General features: G+C 42.9%; 1 protein-coding gene across 2 annotated transcripts in view; it reads right to left on the reverse strand.

Annotated features, from left to right (window-relative positions):
- Positions 1 to 13,786, reverse strand: part of LOC138503604 (L-lactate dehydrogenase B chain-like) — a 595,281-nt gene that overhangs the window by 475,522 nt on the left and 105,973 nt on the right. For both annotated transcript variants that reach the window (XM_069623460.1, XM_069623456.1), the window contains exon 2: positions 3,366 to 3,422. The gene's annotated coding sequence lies outside the window, so the exon portion shown is untranslated. The remainder of the gene's footprint in view (positions 1 to 3,365; positions 3,423 to 13,786) is intronic.

Genomic DNA, 13,786 nt, shown 5'->3' on the forward strand with positions numbered 1-13,786 from the left:
TAGTTATTGTTGATTACGCCACTAGGTATCCTGAGGACTTCCGACTGAAGTCCACCAATGCACAACAGATTTGCGATGTGCTAATACCCTTTATAAGTAGGGTAGGGATACCTAAAGAGATTGTAACGGATTAAGGAACTAATTTTATGTCTGCTATTGTTAAACAAGTTTGTGAGATTTTACAGATTGAACACTTAAAACCCTCAGTTTATCACCCTCAAACTGATGGTCTTGTCGAGAGATACAATCAAACCATTTAACAGATGTTACAGAAAACCACTGAACCAGGAGGGAGGAATTGGGACAGACTATTACCGTGGATCTTGCTTACGCTGCGCAACACCCCATAGTCCTCAACGGGATTTTCTCCATTTGAACTTCTATTTGGCAGACCAGTGAGAACTCTCTTAGGCATATTAAAAGAAAATTGGGAAGAACAACCAACGAAGGAAATCTCTCTCACAGAATAAGCTTATCAACTTAAGGAAAGAGTAGAAAAGTTACAGTCCATAACTCGAGAAAATGTAATGCATGCGCAGGGAAAGCAAGAAAAATACTACAACCAAAACAGTCAGTTTAGAAAATTTCAAAAGGTGATCAAGTGTTGGTTCTTCTCCCAAGCTCCAAGAATAAAATGCTAGCAACATGGAGAGGACCTTATGTGATAGAAGAAGTACTTGGACCATTAACTTACAAAGTTCGTCAATCAGGTAAAAGAGTACCATTGCAAACGTATCAAATAAACCTACTTAAGAAATGGATAAAACCCACTAACACTATAGCTATGATCAATACCAGCGAGATACAGGTAGAACACTTTCCACGGCTGGTAAAGAAAGTGGCAAAAGAAGTTCTGAATATAAATCAAAATGTATATTTGAATCAAAAGCTAGAGTTATCAAAAGTAATAGATACATTTACAGAAACATTTTTGTCTCTTCCTGGAAGAACAACTCTAGCTTATCATCATATAAACACTCAACCTGGGACTACCGTTAGGCTACGGCCTTATAGAATACCAGAAGCAAGAATACAGACAATCAATCAAGAAGTTCAAGAGATGTTAGGGCTCGACGTGATCGAACCTTCCCATAATGACTGGTCCTCTCCGGTAGTTCTGGTTCCCAAACCGGATGGAAGCTCACGCTTCTGTATGAATTTTAGAAAATTAAACGAAATCTCAAAATTTGATGCATATCCCATGCCCAGGATTGAAGATCTATTGGATAAACTGGGTAAAGCAAAGTTTTTAACCACTATCGATCTTACCAAGGGATATTGGCAGATACCATTACATCCGCCAGATAAAGAGAAAACAGCCTTTGCCACCCTAACAGGACTTTATCAATTCACTGTACTACCCTTTGGTTTACATGGAGCCCCTGCAACATTCCAAAGACTGATGAATTCACTTATTAAAGGCCATGAGCAGTATATTGGTGCTTATCTGGACAATATTATTGTGTTCAGTCAATCTTGGAAAGAACATTTATCTCCTTTAGAAGCCATACTCCAGGCATTGCAACAGATGGGCCTTCATGTAAATCCTAAGAAGACTTGTATAGCCAATTTTCACACAAAAAAATGGGGTACTTTGTAGGACAAGGGGTTATTAGACCCCAAGAAGAAAAGTTAGATGCAATCCAACAATTGCAATTCCCTATCAATGCCAGACAGATCTGAGCTTTCCTTGGATTCGTGGGATACTACAGAAGGTTCATACCTCATTTTCCAACCCTGGCTGCCCCTCTGACTGATCTCTTGAAGGCTACAGCTTCTCCTAAGAAAGAATGGCGGACCGAAGAGACAGAGAAAGCTTTTGATTCTCTTAAAAACGCTCTTAACGAATGAAACGGTTTTTCGCTGTCCAGATTATTCGGCCCCTTTCTTTTTACACACTGATGCCTCTGGAACTGGTCTCGGAGCAGTATTGTATCAGGGCACAGGCGAAGCCGAGAGACCAATTCTGTTTATCGTCAGGAAACTTCTCCCACATGAGATGCACTATGCTACAATTGAAAAAGAATGTCTGGCCGTCAAGTGGGCCATAGAAGCACTTGGATATTACTTATTGGGAAGGGAGTTTACCCTAGTAAAAGATCATGCCCCTTTGATATGGCTTGCTCGGAATAAGGACACAAATTCAAGAGTTCTACGCTGGTTTCTTTCTCTTCAACCTTTCTCCTTCAAAACAGTTAATCATCCGGGTCGGTTGATGGGCCAGGCTGCTTTTTTGTCACATGCTCATGCCCTTCCCGAACATAAGGGCCCAGGAGGGGGGTGTGTGATATAGGTATTTTGAAAGGAGACTCTAGCAATAGCAGGCTAACCAGCAGTAACAGGCTACCTGGCAGTGGGAAAGGTTGAGGCTAGTAAAGCAGTACTTGGGAAAATGTATTGACAGCCTCTTCTACCAATGAGATGCAGAGCTGGAGGGCTAGGGACCTTTCTTCTAACCTGATCTCTGTGTTCTTGGTTGCTAGGAGACAGAAGCAGAGGAGAGTGAAAACGTCTGTTACGAGTGGGCGTACTAAAGGAAGAAAAATATAAGAAAGAAAAGTTAAATGTTATTATAAAAAGTCTTGCGCAGTTGCACTCAATGAACTGTTGAACTTGGTTGAATTAATTTGTTTGTTGTTAATTACCACCAAAGAGAGACGTGAGATGTCAATGACAGCTGCCGGCCTCCTTTCCGTGACGCTTCGGAGGGAGAAGGTGTGTCCGCATTGACCGTGTTAAGGAAACCGAAAGCTGTCAGCTGGGAACCAGCAGAGTACTTCAGAGCCAATCGAGGTGTAGGCGACGCCCAGAAGGGGGAGGACCTGGCCCGACTCATTTGAAAAGGAGTCCTGGAAAAGCCTATCACTGGTAGAGCGACGCCCAGAAACGGGAGGAGCCGTGGGTGAAGACACGGCCACTACGAGATTTCGTCGCTGCATTCAAGGTATTTTAACGGAGAGCGAAAAGACATGTTGAAGGGTCGGGAGCTACTGCATGTGGACACGCCTTGTTACACTCTAAACAAGGTCACATCCTAATATAAGTCCCTGAAGCTAAGGGAACTGGTGTGTTATACGTTACTTGCACATCTGAACTGTTACGAGGTGGCTTATAAAAATAACGGATCTTGGCACAGGACTCACTCTCAGCACTTATATTTCAAGACTCTTGGGAACAATTCGCTCAGAGGAAAAGAAACGAAAATAAAGAGAAGACCAAAGACAGCAGAGAGAGTATAGATAGACTGTGTTTTATGAAGGCGAATACCCTAATAAGGAAGAGCTGGTAAGAACAGACTTTACACTAAAGAAAGAAGGAAACTGAAAGACTAACAAATTAAAAAGTATAAACAATATAATACTTACCTAAAACCAGAGAAGAGTATCCTGTGGGATCCTGAAGTAGTCTACATTGGCACGTATCTTTTAATAAAAAGAAAAAAGAGAGAAACACAAAGTTAATAAAAGTTACTTGTTGACATCCTACTACTGTGTCAGTGTTTTAATCTTATCCCCACAAACTGAAATAATGAACGGATTGCTGAAGAGTAGATTGTCAAAACTGTGCCATACACTCAAGAAGAACTGGGTGTATTGTTTACCCCTGGCACTTTTTGAGATGAGAAACCAATCTAGCAAGGACCACCACCTGTCACCCCACGAGATTGTAACAGGAAGAAGGATGCACATGGCCCACTCTCCCTTACGCAGGCAATCAGACGCACCCCAAAGTGCCAAAGTTCTAGGAGAAGAATTTCATGAGTATCTCAGAAATTTGACAAGAGCGGCACGAGCCATAGCCAAACAACTAGCACCCCCATTCACACAGGGAAACGCTACTGACACAGTAACCCCAGCCACAGATACCCCAGACTGCCAGTTGATGACAGGCGACATGGTATACGTGAGGAGCTTTGTGCGGAGATGGAACGGGTCAAGGTTCCAGGGTCCATATAAGGTAGTATACTGCATGCCCACAGCGGTCAAGGTGCAGGGCTTAAAGTATTGGGTGCATCTGACAGATGTTCGTAGAGCCCATGGGAGTACGGACTGCGCAGACCCCGAAGGTAACAGGGACGAGTGTAGCACACAAACGTAGGAGATGGGAAGCGCAGGATTATAAGGAGCGGTGTCAGACATTAAATAAGAGCAAAAGAGAGGATCAATGAATTTATGTAAATATATGTACAGTGCCATCAAGTATTGGTAATTTATGAGATAAAACAAGACAACGATAAACTCTCTCTCTCTCTCTCTCTCTCTACCTTTTTCTTCCTTGATTATATCATTGAAAATGCGCGTAATAAAATATTTCTTCCTCAGCAGCAGATCCAACTAACAGGGATGTGCCTCCCTCGGTTCCCCTCTCCCAGACTTGAGGTGTGGGAGAGGAAAACAGAAGGATACGAAAAAGAAAAAATAATGATGTTAATAAAACTAACCTATGAAAGTAAAAGAAAAGAAGATATGAACAAGAAGAGCTGAATTTAAGTTGCCAAATGTACGATATGTAAAATGCAAAAGAGTGATATGCATGATTAACAATTGCTCATATTTCATTTATCAGGAGCTTCAATGGGCATGGACGAGGGCCCGGCCGCAGCAAATGACAGTGTAGATAGGAGTAGATGGTGGAGATATGCTTATCCTAGTTATTCATATGAGTGCGTATTGTTTGTGTGAGCAGTAGTATTATTTTCAACACTGTTTGGCCTGTTCCTGTATTGGATTATTGCATATAATTCAATCGAAGTTGCCCAGGGGGGTGCGGGCATAGAAACCATCAATAAAGGGACCCATCTAATTTGGGAAGGTGCCAGGCTAATATAGGCCCACGGGAACCGTGAAGATGAACATAATAGCACCACAGGTGTTACACCTATTACAACGATGCAAGCCACACCAAAGATATACAGCAGTCCGACAAGCTAGATAAGTGTTAGCACCAGCCGCTCAGTCCACATGAACGGTTAGATCTTGCTATATGGAACACCAGAGGGTTCTCTCATCTAATGGACCCCCAAACAAATGACTTGAATACATATAATTATGTTGCAAGAGACATGGCTCATAACACAAGCAGTCTGGCCCAACTTTGAACTTGCCTGAGTTAAAGCGACCAAACAATCCTGAGGGCGGCCCGCTGCAGGGTTGTTAACAGCTGTTCACTCTGGGGGGGATTAAACAGTAATACCTTGGGCCTCTCCACATTTAGGGATCCAATTGGTAAGGTTAGTCAGGTCACATCTAATCCTGATTCACCACTCAGCCCTCAAAAAGCGATACTTAACATCTACTGGAATCCCAAGGCAAGTGATGAGGACACCTTTATTAATTTGGTCGCTCAAATGCTTGATGCCATTGCTGTAGATGGGCAAACACACTGTTATATTGTATGTTTAGGGTTGTACATATTACCCTGGAGCCTCAGGTGACACGAGTAGCTTTACTGGGTTCATAAGTTACAGGTAAGCACATTAGGAGTAGTAAGGTACATTCAAGACAAGTACTTAATGTGATAGACATCCACCGGTCCCCCTGTGCTCAAGCTTCAGTTCCCAACTTACTCTCTGGAGTGCCAGAGGCTTTAGATCATAACATTCCACACATAGCCAACACTCCATTCTCAACACTCTCTGCTCAGACACACACATCAGCAATAACCAGATCAGGTAGAACATAACACATCTCCCCCCTTACATAACATAACACAACGCACCACGCGGAAGAGACAGAAGGAACAGTCGCCACTAAAAATGTATACGACCACAAAACACAGACTATCCTTCTAAATAACCTATCCAGCAAACCACTCCAAGCAATAAAGCTATTCCCCTCCAGCGACCCTTACAATAGCTACCAAATAGCCATACCATTTCCGATACTATCAACAGTACCATAAGCGGCCTATTATGGAACTCACACCAGTGAACCAGCCCACTTTCCAGCGCAAAACTTACACCACTTAAGCATCACACCAATAACCTTACTTCATCATCCGCCAACAACTAGTTGTGCCCAAAACACAAACAAACAGGGTTCTGACCCCACTGACTGCCTAAAGCACCAAATACTTCTCCAGTGCATGGCACCAACCAAACTGTCAGCATCCACGTACCACCAATAGGCACACAACACCGGGAATCAACATCCCACAACAAATTGCACCATTAATACAGCATCTCAATCCCACTCAATATGTGGCACCAAACCTGAGCAACCATAGGCTCCACCGGGCATCCAACCTACACCACAACTGCCACCAGAGCTGAGCAACCATTTGCTCCATCGGGCGTCCAAAACCGCACCACAATCGGCCCCAAACCTGAGCAACCATATGCTCCACACACACTTGCACCATAGCCCACACACATTCCCTTACCACAAACCAAATGGACGAATTCAGCATGAAAACATGGTAAATCAAACATTTGAGTTGCACCACACGCGAGTCCCACAATTTTATGCTTGCAGAGTCCATCTTGGAATGTACCTGTGGAACAATTTTTAGGATAATGCAAAGTAGAACATGACAGAAACAGAAATTTTCTCTAAATTCAGTAGGTCCCCAAAATCCTCAGAAGCTTACCAAATAACTCATTTTGGCACCACGCAACACCCACTCACTTGGCACCATACAACACCAACCAATATCGCTTCAACAAAATGCCCACTCTAGAACCACCATATGCCACAACCTATGGAACTACCAATGCCGGGAACTACTTCCCACAACATAAGGTAAACTGCAACCATATTGTAAACACTGTGTTTTCACACACACCACATCATCACTGTGACCAAGCCACACACACAAGCTCAGCAGTAACTCACAACAATCACTGCCAATAAAATCAATGTTCCCACACAATATCTTGTTGCAGAACTAAGCATCACCATAAGATGACTGCCCACATCAGTGACCACCAAGAAAAACATTACAATAATATTAGTAATGCAGATAGCACAGTGTACATTACAAAATGAGACAGTTTCCACGGAGCACGTACAAGTCATGATTGTACACAAAGCGTTACCAGCAAAAAACTTCCAGAAAATGGGATCACGTTACAGTCCCACTGTTAAAGATGTGGCAGGCTGCGCTTCATTTGTGACACTATCCGTTTCACTTCACAACTTAATGCTGCCAAACACACGTTGAAATAAACTTCAGTTGGAACTTCTTATGATACGGCGATGCATCCATCTCATTCTTCCCAGGGACGCCTCACACATAGAAAGGTCCTCTACTCTCCAGACGTGGACAAGCTCAGCATCAGCAGTTTCTGCCGTTCAGAATGATCGAAGACTCACACTGAACCTTCATCACGATTCCACCGTCACCCTGCGCTGGCTGGATGACGTCACCACAACAATGTGAGCCCCCGAAGAGTAAAGAACTCCCAGCATCAACCGTCCTCCGCAAGACGCCTGCCTCGATGTCCACATTAGCTGCAGAACTCCAATGCTCAATCACTGTGACACGGTAAAGTCCTTGTGCTGTCTTGGTAAGTAAACACTGCTGAGCCCGCTCATCTCCAAAGGACTTTTACTGTTTAATACCAAAGTCACTCAGTTGCTGCCCGGCCCCCCTCTACGCTGACAGTGTCAACCGCCACTCTGCTCCTCCACTCTCTATCTAAATTGCCATGCAGCTACACAGCTCTCCTAAACTCATCACGTTAATGCTGTGTGGCGAAGGGTTGAAACAAATGGCTCTGTGACACTCAGCTACAGTTTCACCTAAGGTGCGCTCCGCAGCCCCCCCAAAATGACAGCAGCAATCCGTGCTCACTCCAGACATGGAGGGCATGGGCCACGCTCACCTTGGGGCGGAGGGGGAGGAGGGTGGTGGATGCCTCTGGGTCATTTCTGTTCCGCTTGCCAGGTCCGTACTCCAAATTTTCACCTAACGTTTCTTAGGTTGCAGTTCCAGATTGGTCCTTTCTTGTACTTCTTACACCTGTTGTTTCACTTTCCAGAATCCTCGTCGCCAGTGTTATATTGTAGGTTTAAGAGTGGGATAAATCACTCAGAAGCTTTGGTTGACTTAAGTAGGTTCGTGGTACATTGGTAAGTACATCAGGATACATGTAAGACAGGTTCTTAGGAGAGAAGCATCCACTTGTCCCCCTGTGCTCAAGCTTCACTTCCCAAGTGACTCTCTGGAGTGCCAGAGGCTTTAGATCATAACATTCCACACATATCCAACACTCCATTCTCAACACTCTATGCTCAGACACACACATCAGAAATAACCAGATCCGGTAGAACATAACACACACACAACTGTCATAGCAGGGGACTTAAATATAAAATGTTTGTCCACACAGTCAGAACCCTCAATTGGCAGAACAGCTAAATGGATCAGGTTGATGGAGACAAGGGCTCTAACCATGTTGAATGGCACAATAATAGGTGATTGCCCTCCAGCTCCCACACGGGAACAAGGACTTTCTCGAGCTACTCTTCACTATGCCTTTGTGTCAGTGCATGCAATAAGTAGAATCTCATCCTTCTAAGTAGTTCCCAACAAAAATAGCGACCACAATATCCTGGAAATAACATGGTGCCAAGGGACACGAGGAAAGCGTGATGAATATCAGTGTCCACTTCAATTAAACAGTGGAAGAACTAGAATGGTATGGTCCTCACATACTCTTGGTTTACTAACTGATCAGGTCAGGACTTCAATTAAAGGCACATGTAATTTGACGATGGAATATACTGACATGCTTAATATAATCACAGAAACGTATAGCATGAACGAGAGACCTACATTTGCCCATAAGTATCCCTGCGATATGTTCATCAAAAATCTTAAAACTCAAATGCATAAACAATTGAGAAAATATTCTCTTATGAAAGACAAAATAAAGATACGCACAAGATACAAGAATGCTATAAAACAATGGAAAGCGTAGAGGGAGCAGGAAAATGGCAAAGCTATGTTAGCAGCAATTAGCACAAAGTCAACAAAACAAATTTGGAATCTGTTTTGAAAGGTTTCAATGGGTGGTGAATCCTTACTAACTATAAATGCTGTCAGCGAACAAAGGTGAATTTCGCAACCACTTAAGGAGAATCTAAAACATAAAATGGCCACTCTAGTATGGTGCAGAAAACCAGCCTAATTGGGATTTGCTTGAAGACAAATATTGAAAAAGAATCCTAAATTTGCCCCATAGTGTCCCAATAGCTTTGGTACGTTACGAAATAGGTCTAATGTCCCTGAGAGCCACAATAATATGAAAGGCCTTAGCGGTACTATGGAAAAGTATGATATTAAATAACAAGACCACAACACTAATTTCCATTTTATGTCAAAATGGCCATGCTCCGACATTGAAATCATTGCATATGTGGCAAGATTATTACAAAGATCTTATGACAAAAGCGGACATATCATTACAGCTGCTCATAGATGATCCAAATAAAGCAAAAACAAAACTATGGATCTGGGATTGGAGGCAAACGTGGGAAAAATGACAGACATATCAAACATTCATTGAAGGTGACTTTCAATTAAAAGTCAAGGCCAGATTCCTCATTATTTAGTAAAATTTGTGAAAACAGAATATGCCTTGACAATTCTAAGACTACGCCTAAATCTATGGCCAACTAAAACACAGCAGGTGAGATGGGCCAAGACATTGGAGGTGGACACAAGTTGCAGATTCTGTAAAGACTCTAATGCACAAGAGTCATTAAAACATATAATAGTAGAGTGCCCAGGTCTAAGTCACAAACGCTTTCAACACTTTTATACATTTCTTGCACAATTTTGAATTTTAAAGTATTCATTAATGTGGTCAAAAATGTAAATGCGATATCCATAGGTTTGAATATTACCACTGTGAAATGTATGCTTGATCTTAGTCTTAATGCAAATAGATAAGACAATGCGAAGGGGGAAAGTGTTGGATTGGTTTGGAATAAATTGTTATAATGCTTTTAATGCAAGTATTAGATGGCTTTTAAATGTGTAAAATGGATGATCAGTATCATGGTTGTAGGTGAAATTTGAGGAGTCCATGTATGGTAAAGTTCCATTTGTTATTAAATCCATGAGAAATATCGCTGGATATCTAGAGAAAAAATGATAATAGGATAGGCCTTGGAGATTTATTAATGATATGATCATAGTTTTTCTAATAGTTTTAACATAAACTGAAAATGTGTACAGAAGTTGGGCAATTATCATTTTCTTGAGTACTGACAATTCTCATAGATTCGGAAGATCGAAAGAAGTTGAATAATAGTCATGTTTCCTTTTAATGTTTGTATTCTGAAGTCCTTCTTGTTTGTTTTATGTTCCTTTATCTGGTTTTATTAATTGTGATCTTGGATGGTTTATGAGATTTGAAAAGTCCCTCTTGGTTTTTTTTATGTTTTTCTATTGGGTCCTATTAATTGTGATTTTATATGGTTTGTGATATATGAAAAGTTGTGATGTACAACTGAAACAAAGCTTGAATAATAATAATAATAGTATTACATTTGAGGAGAAATCTGTGATTGATGCATGCCATAGATAGTGTATACACTATGGCACACTCATGGTAGATGCATATGTCAACAATCCCATTTCACTATTTAAGGCACTATTGGCGCAATGCTGGTGCAAGGGGATACCAAGTTGTGCAGCCACATATGGCAAGGACAAATATGGTGCCCAACATACACACATGATGTGCAGTAGCAGTTTTCATTGTATGAGATGACAGTGGCCGTTGACTGACAGTGTCATACAAACCGACAGTCAATGACTGTTGGTCACTCACTCATGACCAGTCAACAACTGAAGCTTCATATGACAATGTCATGTGAATGTCACTGTCATCACACACAATGTCAATTTACAGTGCATTATCCTGACTTTTGTGATGCATACAGCAGGGGACTCACACCGATGTGAGGTTCCACACAGGGTGCCGGGACACCTGGTGTTGTCATTGATGTTACACAGCAGGTGGTAACAGTCATATGTATGGACACTTTACGGCCAAACACAGAGAGCCCTACACTGAGAGGTTTGTGGTTTTGACAGCGCACCCATCTTTGCTGCACACATATCATGTTGTTCATTGTACATGGACTATCCTTCGCACAGCGATGCAAATGACTGTGCTGTCCTGGTCAGGGTGTATAACTGCATTAAGGTGACATGTGGCAGTGGTTGTCATGTTGAGTGGATGGAGTGGATGCCAATAGTGAGGGAATTCAGGTAAGCCATGTCTCAATGCAGCCACAAGGCACTTTTCAAAGGATTTGACAGTTTACCATCTCAGGCATGCAGCACATGTAGTGATGGTGCAAAATGTTTGAACAGTCTACATGTGTGTATTGACTGGACATGGTTGTCTAGTTTTCAGTTTAAATCATATATTGTGTATCATGTTTTGATGGTGGTAGGCTTTGTGGATTTGGGTGGCTGACTGATGCCATGTGATAGCCTTCAGCGTTACAATGCCCCATGTGCAGTACTTGTCCCTGGGTTGTGTGCTGATATGACAGTTGCTTGTACCATTAGTCAATGTGTACGCCAATTTCGTACATCAATGTGTCCACTGACAGCATGGACAGGACCCGGGTGGGGGGAGATGACGCATGTCAGCAAAAGCCATACATCCGTGGCTGGCAGCTCATAGTGTGGGATCTCAAGATGTCAGATGCTTGCAAGTCCTGCCATTTTGTGTATGTTTGCACTTTGATGCACGCGTGCATTATTGTCTGGAGGCACATGACTCAGAATGTAATTCTCTGTCTGTGTGCAGGTGAGGATGCATTGCATGCAGAAGGGGTGGAGGAGGAAGAAGAGGCGTTGGTATGTCAGACCACCAGTGGAGGGCGTGGTGTTGTTTGCCATGAAAACCCACTGGTGCTACAGAAGATCATCAGTCGTGCTGCAGCGTCTTCTAACTCTTCTGGCTAAGCTGAATTAGATGCAGAACCAGATGTGTTTGCCTCACAGAGGGAGAAGGTGAGTGCCCCAACTGGCAGATCAGATGGATCCATTGAGTCTGTGGCTGTGCAGCTGGCTTCACAAGGCCAGTCAGTGGTGAGCCCCACATCTGCCGTGGTTACGGCTGCAGGGCCACACTACCATGAGTTGGCATTAGGTTCTGGGCTGATGTCCAATGGAGGGTTGTAGACCTGCAACCAACGACAGGGGTACCGCAGCAACGGGCATGGTCCCTTGCATCAGGCGCTGTGTGCCCTGCACACGTGGTGGACATGTGCAGGCTGGAGAGACAGCATGAGAACAGCAAATGTTGCGTGCTGCCATCCGACATGGCAATGTGTTGGACAGAATTGCAAAGGGCAGGGATGAAATGGCCAAGAACATGACCCCACTAGCGGCCCGGGAAGTGCAACGGCTGCAGGTCATGCAATACTCAAGCCGAACATCAAGGACCGGTGAGCTGATCTGAGGTGTCTGCAGGAATCCCTACATGCAGATGCTCTGGCACATAGGAGATGGCAATCTTGGGTACTGCAATGCATAATTAACTCTCTGCCACAAGAACACATCTCCATGAGGAGATGGCTGCCTTGAGGCAGACACTGTCCCAGCAACTCGATGCGTCATGAGTGAGTGCAATGCAGACTGTGTGCCCATTCGTGGGGAAGTACATTGAGACCTCACCGCCATTGGGCTGCTGGTGCATGCATCCGTGTCACGGCTGTCCCTGGCCAATGAAGACCAGGCCTTGGCACTGTGTGGATTGGCTCCACCACCACAACCACCAGCTGATCAACCACAGGATGGAGGCCCAGCACACCCCCGCCTTCACAACCACTGGTGCCTTGATGTCCATGTGTCCATGGAATGAATTTTTCATTTTTATTTGTATTTTTGTCCACTCATGTGGATATTGACATGAACCTTCTCCCTCCCTCTTCTAGGGTGGACTCAAAAGGCATTTGCCGATAAAGTCTCAACTGCCCGTGAAAAGATTAGATTGTCAACACTCGATAATTCTTTGAATGGCCACACTCACACTCCAAAGGGAAATCTAGAGGAGGAAAAAACAACTTTCTCCTTTAGAAGTATAAATCTAATGGAACTGATGCCAATTATGCATAGCATGCACCCGACATCCTGTTTGGGAGAGTGCCTCCATTGTAAGCTTATCCTTGACCATGAGAACATCTCTGGCTCGTTTTTGTATGTTTTATTAAAGCTTCCTTCTAGCATAATAAAGTACCCAAAAGTGTTTTTAAAAAGTAACCATCACTCCCCTTGTTAATAAAATGGACAAGAGCCCGAAGACATTGCCATTCTACATCCAATAACAAATACTCCAATTTTAGACAAAAATGCCACTGGTCAACTGCAGAATTTCTTGGAGTTTCATAAAACGTTTAATTGTAAACAATCTGGTTTTAGGGCACAACACAGCATGGAAAGTGCTCTATTAAAGGTTGTATACGAATTGTTCGTTTTACAACTGTTCGAATGACAATTGACCTTTTCACAATTGTCCGAATTGTGAAGGTCAATTCTAACATATATGTGGGGGGAAACCCCCCACAACCCTCTACCCAATATATATAACCAAACCGATATATATATATATATATATATACGGTCAATTGTGAAAAGGTCAATTGTGACCCTTTACAATTGTTAGAATGAACAATTGACCGAATTTAAACAAACAATTTGGGTAATACCCTATTAAACTTACAATCAAATGTGTTAAATCTAATTGATTCTGATAAATGTGGCATGCTGGTCTTAAGAGATGTATCAGTGGCTTTAGATTTATTAGATCATGAGA

Source organism: Ambystoma mexicanum, chromosome 11, assembly GCF_040938575.1.
Source record: "Ambystoma mexicanum isolate Mex_15411 chromosome 11, UKY_AmexF1_1, whole genome shotgun sequence".
Lineage (NCBI taxonomy): Eukaryota > Metazoa > Chordata > Amphibia > Caudata > Ambystomatidae > Ambystoma > Ambystoma mexicanum.